The 12,360-nt window shown below is 40.8% G+C and overlaps 1 pseudogene; it reads right to left on the minus strand.

Moving 5' to 3' along the window:
• Positions 1–11,772: 11,772 nt before the first annotated feature.
• On the minus strand, positions 11,773–11,889 carry LOC126204833 (5S ribosomal RNA; annotated as a pseudogene).
• Between the last annotated feature and the right edge of the window lie 471 nt (positions 11,890–12,360).

The raw sequence follows: 12,360 nt of genomic DNA on the forward strand, positions 1-12,360 counted from the left end.
ATCTCAAAGAATTTATATTCTCGCGTCAAAAGTATCGTCGCCGGAGTGCAGCGTGGTCGCATGAAGTGAAAATGGCGAATCCACAGCAGCACGTGCAAGCTGTAGTGTGTTTGCAGAAACAAAAACGCCGATTACTGTGCAAAGAAATTATCGTCGTATGTATGAATGTGATCCAACTGATGTGAAAACAATTAAGGAATGGTACAGGAAGTTTCTGGCAACAGGAAGTGTTCTGAAATACTCTGGCGGTGCACATTACGGAAGTTTCAGAAGAGAGAGTAGAGGACATCAGAAAAACGTTTCTCAGAAGCCCACGTTAAGTCAATTCGTCAAGCATCTAGGCAACTTGATGTACCTCAATCAACATTGCGTCGTGTAGTTCACCAGTGTCTTGGTATGTGTGCTCACAAAGTGCAAATTCTGCAACGTCTGACGCCAAACGACAAAGCACGGCGACGACAATTTGCTGCGGATATGATGCATTTTGATACGGATGCCAGCTTCCTGGAAAGATGCGTATTCTCAGATGAGGCAACCTTTCGTCTATCAGCGAGTGTTAATAGGCATCATGTTCGGATTTGGGATTCGCAAAATCTGCACGTTGTCATTGAACATGTTCATGATAACCGTAAACTAAACGTCTGGTGTGGGCTATTGCATGACAGGAGTGTTGGACCGTTGTTCTTTGCAGAACAAACAGTGACTGGGTCAGTGTATCTGGACATATTGGAGCAGTTTATGTACCCTCAGATACAAGACTTGCAACCCAACATCATTTTTCAACAAGATGGAGCTCCACCGCATTGGTCAACTGCTGTTCGCAAGTTCCTGGATAGGAAATTTCCCGATCGTTGGATTGGATGCGGAGGATCCATTGCCTGGACACCACGTTCACCTGACATTACGCCGCTTGATTTCTTCATGTCGTGATTCGTGAAGGACCTCATGTATTCCTACGTTGCGACATCGTATCACTAATGCGATTGCAGCAATAATAGAGGAAATGTTACAAAGAACTTGGCAGTAAATTGAATACAGACTCGATATTATTCGTGCTACAAATGGTTCACATGCAGAGGTGTTTTGATGATAAATAAATAAATTCTTTGAGATGCTCTACAATGTTGTGCATTTTTCACTGTCGTATCTACAGGTTTTTATCCTGAGTCTTTGAAATCAGGGAGGTTAGAGTGGGACACACTGTATTTTGTTGGTGCCCATCTACATATGTAGAAATGATCATCATAATAAAATAAGAGAAATCAGAGCTTGCAGGGACAGATTTAAGTGGTCGTTTTTCCTGCGCGCTGACTGTGGAATGGTAGAGAAGTAACTTAAAGGTTTTCTGATGAACCCTCTAACAGCCACTTAATTGTTACCTGCACAGTAATCACGTAGATGAAATGTACAAACCACTATTCAACATTCTCTCATTCGAAAGCAAATGTTTTGGAGCGTTTCAACAGAAACATTAAAATTTTATGTGGATGCAATTTAATCTTTGTGGGTCATACACATGGCTAAACATTCTTCCACAAATTATTAAGGTGAATAATTGAGCTGACTACCGTACAATTGAGATGAGACCTATTTATGTACGTGACAATGGGCTTCTAAATACAGTATACGAGGGTGTGTTGTTAAGTACTGCCTACGATTTTTTATGTGAAAACTCTTTAACGCTTTTTAAATAAAACAATTGTTTTTAACATTCAACATCGTTATTCCTCGTGTTTACATATTTTCAGCGCTCTGTCACTCCAAATTTTAACATGTAACATGGCAGTGTGTAACAATTATGGCGGTGCATGAGAAACAGTGTACTGAAACCGAGTTTTGAATTCAAAGATTTCGTCTACACTTGGAGCATCCTCACCTTCAGCATTACAATGCCATACCACACACAAGCGCTGAGACATCTGCAACAATGTGACGCCTTGGATTCACAGTCTTCGATCATCCTTCATACAGTCGCGATTTTGACCCATCCGATTTTCACCCGACTCGACTTTGAAGATGATGAAGCAGGGCAAGTAGAAGTGAGATTGTGGCTTCGCCATCAAAGTCAAACATTCTACACTGACAGTATTAAAATGGTCTCTTATTGACAGAAATGTGTTTGTCATCAGGGTGACTATATTGAGAAGTAAATATGTAGAATGTTAATAAGGTTTCCTTATTAAAGAGCTTTATAAGTTTTCACATGGAAAGATCAGAGGCATTACTTTTTAGTACGCCCTAGTACAATTGTATTAAAGTGGTGGATTCCCGCAAGCCGAAGATCAAAGTAGGTGATTTCGTGCATATTTTGAAATACGAAACTTCGTGTGAGCAGTCTTACCTTCTGAACTGGTCAACAGAGATATGTATAGTGTCCAAAGTACAGAGGACAAACCCAATAACTTGCATCTTATTGCACAGCAAAGTGAAGAAATTGCAAGGAGCTTTTGCACAGACAAATTCAGGGAAGTCCTGAACCAAATGTGTTTCTCATACAGCATGCCATGTCACGGGCACACTGCTATAGTGAAATGGTTTGGCTTTCCATCATCAGAAAACAGTTGGGTGTACGGTTGTGATATGGTATACAACAGGGGCCATAAACCTCAGACAGTGCAGTTGCATAGCACGAGTGCTATGAAGTACATTAGACGTGGCAGTAATGTTCTCTCAAAATGCCAGTTGAACCTCATCTTCCTGGATACACGTTCTGTGGACATGGAATGAAACTAAAAAAAAAAGTATCTGGCTCACGATGATTTGGCGATTAATCTACATGATAAATTCTAAAAGCAAGATGATTTACAGCGCCAAGGAGGAAGAAACGTGACCACCCACAACATCAAGAAGGTACTGAGCTGCTCAAGTCCTGGACATTCCTTCCATACGTCGGGAGCCTTTCATCTAAAGTCTGCAGGATCCTAAGGAAACATCAAGTTGAAGTAATCTTCCGGCCACCAGCGACGATTAGTGCCCTTCTCGGTTTGGTAAAGGGCAATTTGGGTCTGCGGAGGGCCGGAATTTACAAAATTGCTTGCCACTGTGGCAAAGCTTACATAGGTCATACAGTACGCACAGTACATAAATGGTGCATTGAACATGAGTCCCGTAAGTCAGCAATAGCTGAGCTTTGTATTACCAAAGGACACTCTATGGATTATTCTGACATAAAAACTTGGCCTCAGCTAAATCCTTTTGGGATTCAGTAAATAAAGAATTTGTAGAAATTCGTCTAGCACAAAATCTTATTAATCCAGATGGCGGCTTTCAACTGGGGCTTGGGACCTGGTGATCTCTTTAATATCTTCTGATAAACATTTTATTCATAATGACACGTCTGGCGGCATCTGACGTTTGTTTTTAGCGACATAAGCGCGCATTCCGACAGAAGGCGAACATGTAGTTTCACCCTTACGCATGCACCTCCGCGCCACTAGTGGAACAGTATTTGCAGAGACGCGGATCTATGCGCTTCCGCGCCAATTTTTTCTATAAAGCCGACACCGTCAACTAGTAGATTCCAGTGACGGACACTCACCTGAAGATGGCTGGACGGTTGCAGCCGAAACACTGTGGCAAGAATAAGAAAGAGCCATGTTCAAATGCCTAGCGTTCTGCCAATACCAGACATCTGGTGGAATAATCCCCTTTCTAATTCCAGTGTTATTGGAGCTATTGGCAACTGTCTGCTGCATAGCCTGGCAACTGTCTGCTGCATAGCCTGAACAGAATGAACACACAAAATGCCCAGGAGAAACTACAGGAATCTGAAAGGCACAATAAGATGATGGAGGCCGTTGCTATCAGTAAAGGTCTATATTTAAAACCATACAAGAAAGGACTTGGATTACCTTTTTTTTATAAAAGTTCTCTAACTATACTCCCACAAAGACTGCTTGCTAATAGTAAACTGCTTCCGTTCACCAAGAAACTCGAAATACCAAGATTTCGTGGTGTGTTTATGTGGAATACTTTGCCAAAAATGAGATGTAAATGCAAGGAATGTCATATCATAAACTTAAAAATTGCAGGAGGATCTGGAAAACATTGGGTTCTGTATGGTAAAATAAAACATAAAAACATGTTCTACTTTGACTTGTATGGGTTGTTATGCCCACTGGTAGAACTGCACTACTAATTCGCTTACAGTCATCTACAATGTGTAACGCTACCAAGACTTCAATTCATGACTCCGTGGTCATTTCTATCTAATGTGTCTCCTGGCAAATGCATATTCACAAGCAACATGTACATCAGCTGGTCAGCTGAGGATTAGGTGTGATTTTGTCCAATCTGACTTTAAAAGAATGTTCATCCATTTTAAGTGGAAATGACACCCTCCTTCCCCTTTGCCCCCAATAGATCTTAGCAAGGGTGAATGAAGTAGTGCACTGATCAGTCTGGAAACTTAACTGCATTCCAAGTATCATGGAGGTGAGTGAGGAAAGTTGTGTAGATTCCCCCCAGCTCATACAGCATTGAAAATCTAAATACAATTATAAATCAGTCTGTAAAAGGATTTGTTCATACATTTGAAACAGAGATAAAAACGACAAAATATACCATAAACCTTAGCCAGGAAGGCTCAGTAGGGTCAATACCTGGTTTCTCAAGAGTCAAGTTTTGACTAATAATACCAAGAATATTTGTGTGTCATATCAATCAGTGAATATTCTACCTGTTAGCATGATCCACATTGAGTGTAATGTCATAATGAATACACACCTCAATGGTTGATTAATACACACTATTAATTGATTTTACCCTACAGCGAGACCAGGACACACACTTGCTGAGGTGCCATGTAATTCAATATACCTTCCAGTGACAGTTCAGACATTAGATCATCTTGAGTTGAAAATTGTTGACCAGGACAGAAATCTGTTTGATTTTTGAGGAGAGGAAATTGTGGTACGTCTTCATGTGAATCAGCAACACTGTGGGCGTCAGTATTACAATCTGCACCTGAAGGACAAGGAGATAACACTGAAGGTTATGAGTTTCTGAAGTCAATAGGAATGAAACCTCACATTAACATCAATTAAAATAACAACTCAGATATGACGAACGAATCATTTCTTAGGACTTATCTACCACAAACCTTTTGCTTCAGCAATACTCTATAAGAATCCAGTGAAATTTTTTTAAGTGCTTTATCTGAAAACTACCTTGAGCAGTTAAACAGAGAACCAACTCGTGGCGATAACATATTAGACCTTCTGGTGACAAACCTACCCGAACTATTTGAAACAGTTAACGCAGAACAGGGAATCAGCGATCATAAAGCGGTTACGGCATCGATGATTTCAGCCGTAAATAGAAATATTAAAAAAGGTAGGAAGAGTTTTCTGTTTAGCAAAAGTGACAAAAAGCACATTACAGAGTACCTGACGGCTCAACACAAAAGTTTTGTCTCAAGTACAGATAGTGTTGAGGATCAGTGGACAAAGTTCAAAACCACCATACAATATGCGTTAGATGAGTATGTGCCAAGCAAGATCGTAAGAGATGGAAAAGAGCCACCGTGGTACAACAAACGAGTTAGAAAACTGCTGCGGAAGCAAAGGGAACTTCACAGCAAACAAACATAGCCAAAGCCTTTCAGACAAACAAAAATTACGCGAAGCAAAATGTAGTGTGAGGAGGGCTATGCGAGAGGCGTTCAATGAATTCGAAAGTAAAGTTCTATGTACTGACTTGGCAGAAAATCCTAAGAAATTCTGGTCTTATGTCAAAGCGGTAGGTGGATCAAAACAAAATGTCCAGACACTCTGTGACCAAAATGGTACTGAAACAGAGGATGACAGACTAAAGGCCGAAATACTAAATGTCTTTTTCCAAAGCTGTTTCACAGAGGAAGACTGCACTGTAGTTCCTTCTCTAGATTGTCGCACAGATGACAAAATGGTAGATATCAAAATAGACAACAGAGGGATAGAGAAACAATTAAAATCGCTCAAAAGAGGAAAGGCCGCTGGACCTGATGGGATACCAGTTCTATTTTACAGAGAGTACGCGAAGGAACTTGCCCCCCTTCTTGCAGCGGTGTACCGTAGGTCTCTAGAAGAGCGTAGCGTTCCAAAGGATTGGAAAAGAGCACAGGTCATCCCCGTTTTCAAGAAGGGATGTCGAACACATGTGCAGAACTATAGACCTATATCTCTAACGTCGACCAGTTGTAGAATTTTGGAACACGTATTATGTTCGAGTATAATAACTTTCCTGGAGACTAGAAATCTACTCTGTAGGAATCAGCATGGGTTTCGAAAAAGACGGTCGTGTGAAACCCAGCTCGCGCTATTCGTCCATGAGACTCAGAGGGCCATAGACACGGGTTCACAGGTAGATGCCGTGTTTCTTGACTTCCGCAAGGCGTTCGATACAGTTCCCCACAGTCGTTTAATGAACAAAGTAAGAGCATATGGACTATCAGACCAATTGTGTGATTGGATTGAGGAGTTCCTAGATAACAGAACGCAACATGTTATTCTCAATGAAGAGAAGTCTTCCGAAGTAAGAGTGATTTCAGGTGTGCCACAGGGGATTGTCATGGGACCTTTGCTGTTCACAATATACATAAATGACCTGGTGGATGACATCGGAAGTTCACTGAGGCTTTTTGCAGATGATGCTGTGGTGTATCGAGAGGTTGTAACAATGGAAAATTGTACTGAAATGCAGGAGGATCTGCAGCGAATTGACGCATGGTGCAGGGAATGGCAATTGAATCTCAATGTAGACAAGTGTAATGTGCTGTGAATACATAGAAAGATAGATCCCTTATCATTTAGCTACAAAATAGCAGGTCAGCAACTGGAAGCAGTTAATTCCATAAATTATCTGGGAGTACGCATTAGGGGTGATTTAAAATGGAATGATCATATAAAGTTGATCATCGGTAAAACAGATGCCAGACTGAGATTCATTCGAAGAATCCTAAGGAAATGCAATCCGAAAACAAAGGAAGTAGGTTACAGTAAGCTTGTTCGCCCACTGCTTGAATACTGCTCAACAGTGTGGGATCCGTACCAGATAGGATTGATAGAAGAGATAGAGAAGATCCAACGGAGAGCAGCGCGCTTCGTTACAGGATCATTTAATAATCGCGAAAGTGTTACGGAGATGATAGATAAACTCCAGTGGAAGACTCTGCAGGAGAGACGCTCAGTAGCTCGGTACGGGCTTTTGTTAAAGTTTCGAGAACATACCTTCACCGAAGAGTCAAGCAGTATATTGCTCCCTCCTACGTATATCTCGCGAAGAGACCATGAGGACAAAATCAGAGAGATTAGAGCCCACACAGAAGCATACCGACAATCCTTCTTTCCACGAACAATACGAGACTGGAATAGAAGGGAGAACCGATAGAGGTACTCAGGGTACCCTCCGCCACGCACAGTCAGGTGGCTTGCGGAGTATGGATGTAGATGTAGATGTAGAGGAACAGTAAAATAAGAATTCTGATTCAGCATCAAGTTGATTTAACATTTCTGAGCAGCAGTTTTTTACACTTGGAAGGCACATGTATGAAGAATCATGGCGGTGCTCCAGCAGAAACATTGCAATTTATACATAATGCATTCACATTTCTGTTTCAAAAAATACAATATGAACTTAAAGGCATCAAAGTCAACCACACAAGACACACAGGAACCACACCAATACTCAAAACTCGTGTATCCATGTCAAATTCAGACGAGAATGGTGTACGAAGATGCAGGATGGTTCAGTGACAGATCTATAAGTAATCACTTTAGTATGTGCATCTATCCCAAAATGTTTATGGTGTTCTCTGAAGATAATAAACGTGCCCTTATGAATGCCAAGCAGGAACTGATTCTCATTCAAAGCGCTACAGATAATAATGTGTACATTCAAAAAGCACAAGCAGCTGAAAATATAATTGTTTTGGATGAGTTGTTGTGGTAAGTACTGTACATGCACATATCAGATGAGGACTGTCTGAAATGTTTGTGTGAGATTAATTCTAGAGTTCAGCTGCCATTAAGTTTCCACTCATGAGAACCCTATGAGTATCGTGTTCTACAATAGGCTTCAGGACATAGCTGTTCAATTAGAAACACCTAAATTCATTACTCTGTGGCTGCAGATGGAAAGGAGAAGGAATGTGACTAAGAATTCCAGCGTATTCAACAACTGTAATCTAAACATCACAAAAATATTCCTGGATCCAGTATACTACCCACACAATAATCTACAACTTCACTAGAACTATTGAATTTGAATCTTCAGAAAATTTACTTCCAAGCACCATGGTGTATGTATTACCACTACATGATTGAGTTCTTACTCACTCGACTCTCACAGGAATTGTACAGCCATTAGTATAAATGTAGTGGTGCTGCTTCACACAAGAGGGATTCCATGATGGAACCTCAAGGTGCGAATATCATTGCAAATGTACAGGAATTTTATGACGAGTGTGGACAACTGGTGTTTAAAGACATTGCATTTGCAAATTCTGTATGGGTATTGATGACATTCTCCATTATCATCACTCCACTCAAGCTGTTGAGTACAGTACATAGGGCCTAGACTTGATGGAGAGCTGCCTGGTTAACCCACAAATCACGACAGTGTGATGAAGACGGATTGCAGTCCGAAGAAATGGCGGCATCACTCTGAATCTACAAATCATAATGGCAGCATTGTTCATGTCAAAAGCCATTAAAATGTTTTGTGGCTTCATGACATTTTCAAACGTGCTTCAATATGAAAATTATAATTGCCCAGCTATTCAGAGACTCAGGAAAAATTATGGTGGACACTTAAGTAATTATACATGTGCTTCAGAAAATGTACGAATACTTTTATGTTGGATTACCAATAAATAATACTTCTTTAAAATATTTTTTTATTATTTATTTACATCCTCCTCTTACAGGGTTCAGGTAATTACGAGTATCCAAACAGTTCTACCTGTGCGGTTTGCTGAGTATCGGGCTTATAATTCTAGAAGCATACTGGATACATTTCTGGAAATACCAACTGTTCACAGTCATCTGCATTCAAGGACACATACAGGCCCTCTGTACATGATAATGGCCAATCATTTAAAATGTGAACTGAGGTACACACCTCATCTGGAAAGTAGACATATTTCACCATCACTGTCAAATTCATTTTTATATACAACTGTGTGTAAGTGCAGCACGTCAAGGCCAGTGCTCAGCACCGAGTCACCCTGACAAACACCAGCACACGTCGTGTCTGCACAGCTGCACACGCAGCCAGTGATATCACCCCACAGCAACAGTGGCAGCAGCAGCAGCAGCAGCAGGTTGGGTAGTTCTTTGCAGATAGCAGCCACATGGTGGCTGGCAATTGAGGGTAGAGCTTCTACTATTAATGGGCAGTTCCAAAAACCATCAGAAGACCACCACCACCACCACCACCACCACCACCACCAAATGCATTGCAGCTCATGTACGACCTCAAATGTAATATAACAATGAATTTCTCAGAACTCCACAGCTGGGAACTAGCACTACAACATGTCCTTGGTTCTCGCCACCTATCTGACCTTAGTTTACATTAGTTCCTTCCGTCTCAGAATTTATTTGCAGTAACTACTGCTTTCTTCACTCCATTTCAGTTTTCTACATTTTTTCTGACTTGTCTAGTTTTTTCTGTCCCCCCTCCCACCTCTGTTAACATAATGCGATCAGCTTTTCACTTTTATTAACATGTGCACGATGTTTTAGTAGTAATCTCTGTCTTGCATATTACCCTGTCTTCCACCTTTAAGCTCTCTGGTTTTCAAATCTCATCAGGTACACTCCCCAACTATCAGTCTTTCCTTCTTATCCCGTCTGGTAAGTTTCCATTGACCTGTGGTTCTGGGTGACTTTTCTAAACTGTAACACTTTCCCTAAACCTCTCAATTCCTTTTCCTTCACTCCTCTTCCTTCCACATCAACTCTTACACCAGAAGAAGAAGCCACTGGCTCCAAAAGCTTATGAAAGTAAAATCCTTTTTTGTGTGTTTTCCCCTGCCGCTGCTTGGTGAGTAGGTTATTTTGTGTGTCCATTTACACTCTTGAATGTAATATAGTGCACACCTGCACACTGACACATAAAAATGTCAGTGTGATAGCACTAGCACTACTGTTAACTGGGAGCTGCATAGTGGTGGAAGGAAATAATTTTCTTTTGATAACAGGATGTGACAGAATTCCACCACTGCTCACCAGTGTGACAGCAGGCATGCTTGGACTGGCATGCACCTACGCATGCAGGATCGAAAAAAATCTATGCAGGGCAAATGTACTCGATTCATGTTGCCTGAAATATGGAATGGAGCTATCACCTAAAAAAAACACTGCAGTGTGAATGGTCATTCTGGTCTGTTCAGGGTGTAGTGTAACACATCGCTTTGATGAAATGGTGTATTGCACAAGCAGTTTTTGAACAGACAAACGATGGTCGTCTCTATAAGAAATTTATTTTCTTAATGAATAAGATAATCTACTGTTTTAATGTATATTTTATTTATGTGCATTTATCACGAGATGGAAGGATGCATAATATATGCAAGCCAGGCTGAAAAAAACATTGTACCACAACTGCAGTACCTGCTAGTCAAGAAGTTCATTCTGCTCCTGCCTTGGAGATATCTGCACGCCACTGAGGTAGAGTGGCAGTGATAATGCCTATGGTGCCATGTGGACAAGAGAAAAACGTATATACACAAACTCCATTGAAATCTGTTAGATAAGACAGACCTTTTTTGGGACTGGTATTCCACATGAACGTATTGTGATGTTCTGTACAATAAAGTACTTTGGGTCACATAATTATTGTAAGCAACAGAACAATATATGATACAATGTTTATCAACAGCATCATATTTCTTTCAAAAACTGGATGTCGGACTTGTACTATAAACTTACAGCAGTAACTGCAGCACTTCAAGAAAGGAGGTCCAATTAGAAGAGTTGGAGAATGTACGGAAATAATTAGGTGAGCAAGATTGAATAACAGGAAGTATTAGCTCCCGATCATGCTTGACTTCACCACCTGACATGATGATACAGTACCAGTGGAACATCAGATATGGTGACAATCAACAAGCCAGAACAAATATGGCTGGGAGTACATAAAATTAAAAAGAACAAGAATAGCACACATAAATTTGAAATTTTAGAAGAAAATTGATGGATTTTTTGTGCGTAGCTTTGTGGCAGTTGATACCTATTGTCAGTGGGACAAAAATCAGTAGCCCAGATTACACAGCACAAAGTCAATTGCTAGCACTAAAAATCAAGAATGTTGAAGAGTTTTGGCTAGTCAATGAACAATTACAAAATCCTGTACCTATAGTTAGGACAGAGAAGAAAATAATTAGTCCATTTTGAAATCAGAGTGTGTGTGTGTGTGTACTACAGAGGCATATCTAGTCATGATACAATATTAAGCTGAAATCAATTAGACGCATGTTGTTGTAGACATTGCCTGTCATCGGAAAAAAAAAAAAAAAAAAAAGGGGGTGCCGATGTCCCAGCTTGGTTCAATAAGTATTTACTGTGCAACTGACTAATGAACTAAACTAACTCCGTCTACAGGCCGCAAGCGACCCATCGGGACCATCCGACCGCCGTATCATCCTCAGGCGAGGATGCGGATAGGAGGTGCATGGGGTCAGCACACCGCTCTCCCGGTCGTTAAGACGGTTTTCATTGACCGGAGCCGCTACTAATCGGTCGAGTAGCTCCTCAATTGGCATCACGAGGCTGAGTGCACCCCGAAAAATGGCAACAGCGCATGGCGGCAGGATGGTCACCCATCCAAGTGCCGGCCACACCCGACAGTGCTTAACTTCGGTGATCGCACGGGAACCGGTGTATCCACTGTGGCAAGGCCGTTGCCTAACTGACTAATGAACTAAAAAAGGAAATTAAAACAATAAACACGAACATCTTGTGAACGGTGCAGTTCTTACTATTTCCATGCTTGCTAAGAATAATTACAGAGGAATTCCACCTTATGGAAGACACCATTTTGCGATATTGTTTCCATCCAGACACATTTCAGTACTTTTTGTGCTATCTTCAGGGGTTTATTTTCTTTCACACATGAAGCTACTGGTTGTTTATGCAGGTAGCTTTAGATCCACTACACAGTTTGCCGCTTGTCATGGTTTTTTGTTGTGGTGTTTTTTCTTTGTTTGTGTTGAGGTAACATGCTTATTTCTTTCACTGTTGTCATTACACTTTCTAAGATTTGTTCACCAAGCACACTTTTAGCTGCCGTTGCATGTTTTTATGGCATAATGGTGGCAAAAACTCTGTGTTTAGCAAACAAATGTTAAAATGTGCAAGCATAATGACAACAGCAAAA

The sequence above is a fragment of the Schistocerca nitens genome, chromosome 9 (assembly GCF_023898315.1).
Source record: "Schistocerca nitens isolate TAMUIC-IGC-003100 chromosome 9, iqSchNite1.1, whole genome shotgun sequence".
Taxonomy (NCBI): Eukaryota; Metazoa; Arthropoda; class Insecta; order Orthoptera; family Acrididae; genus Schistocerca; species Schistocerca nitens.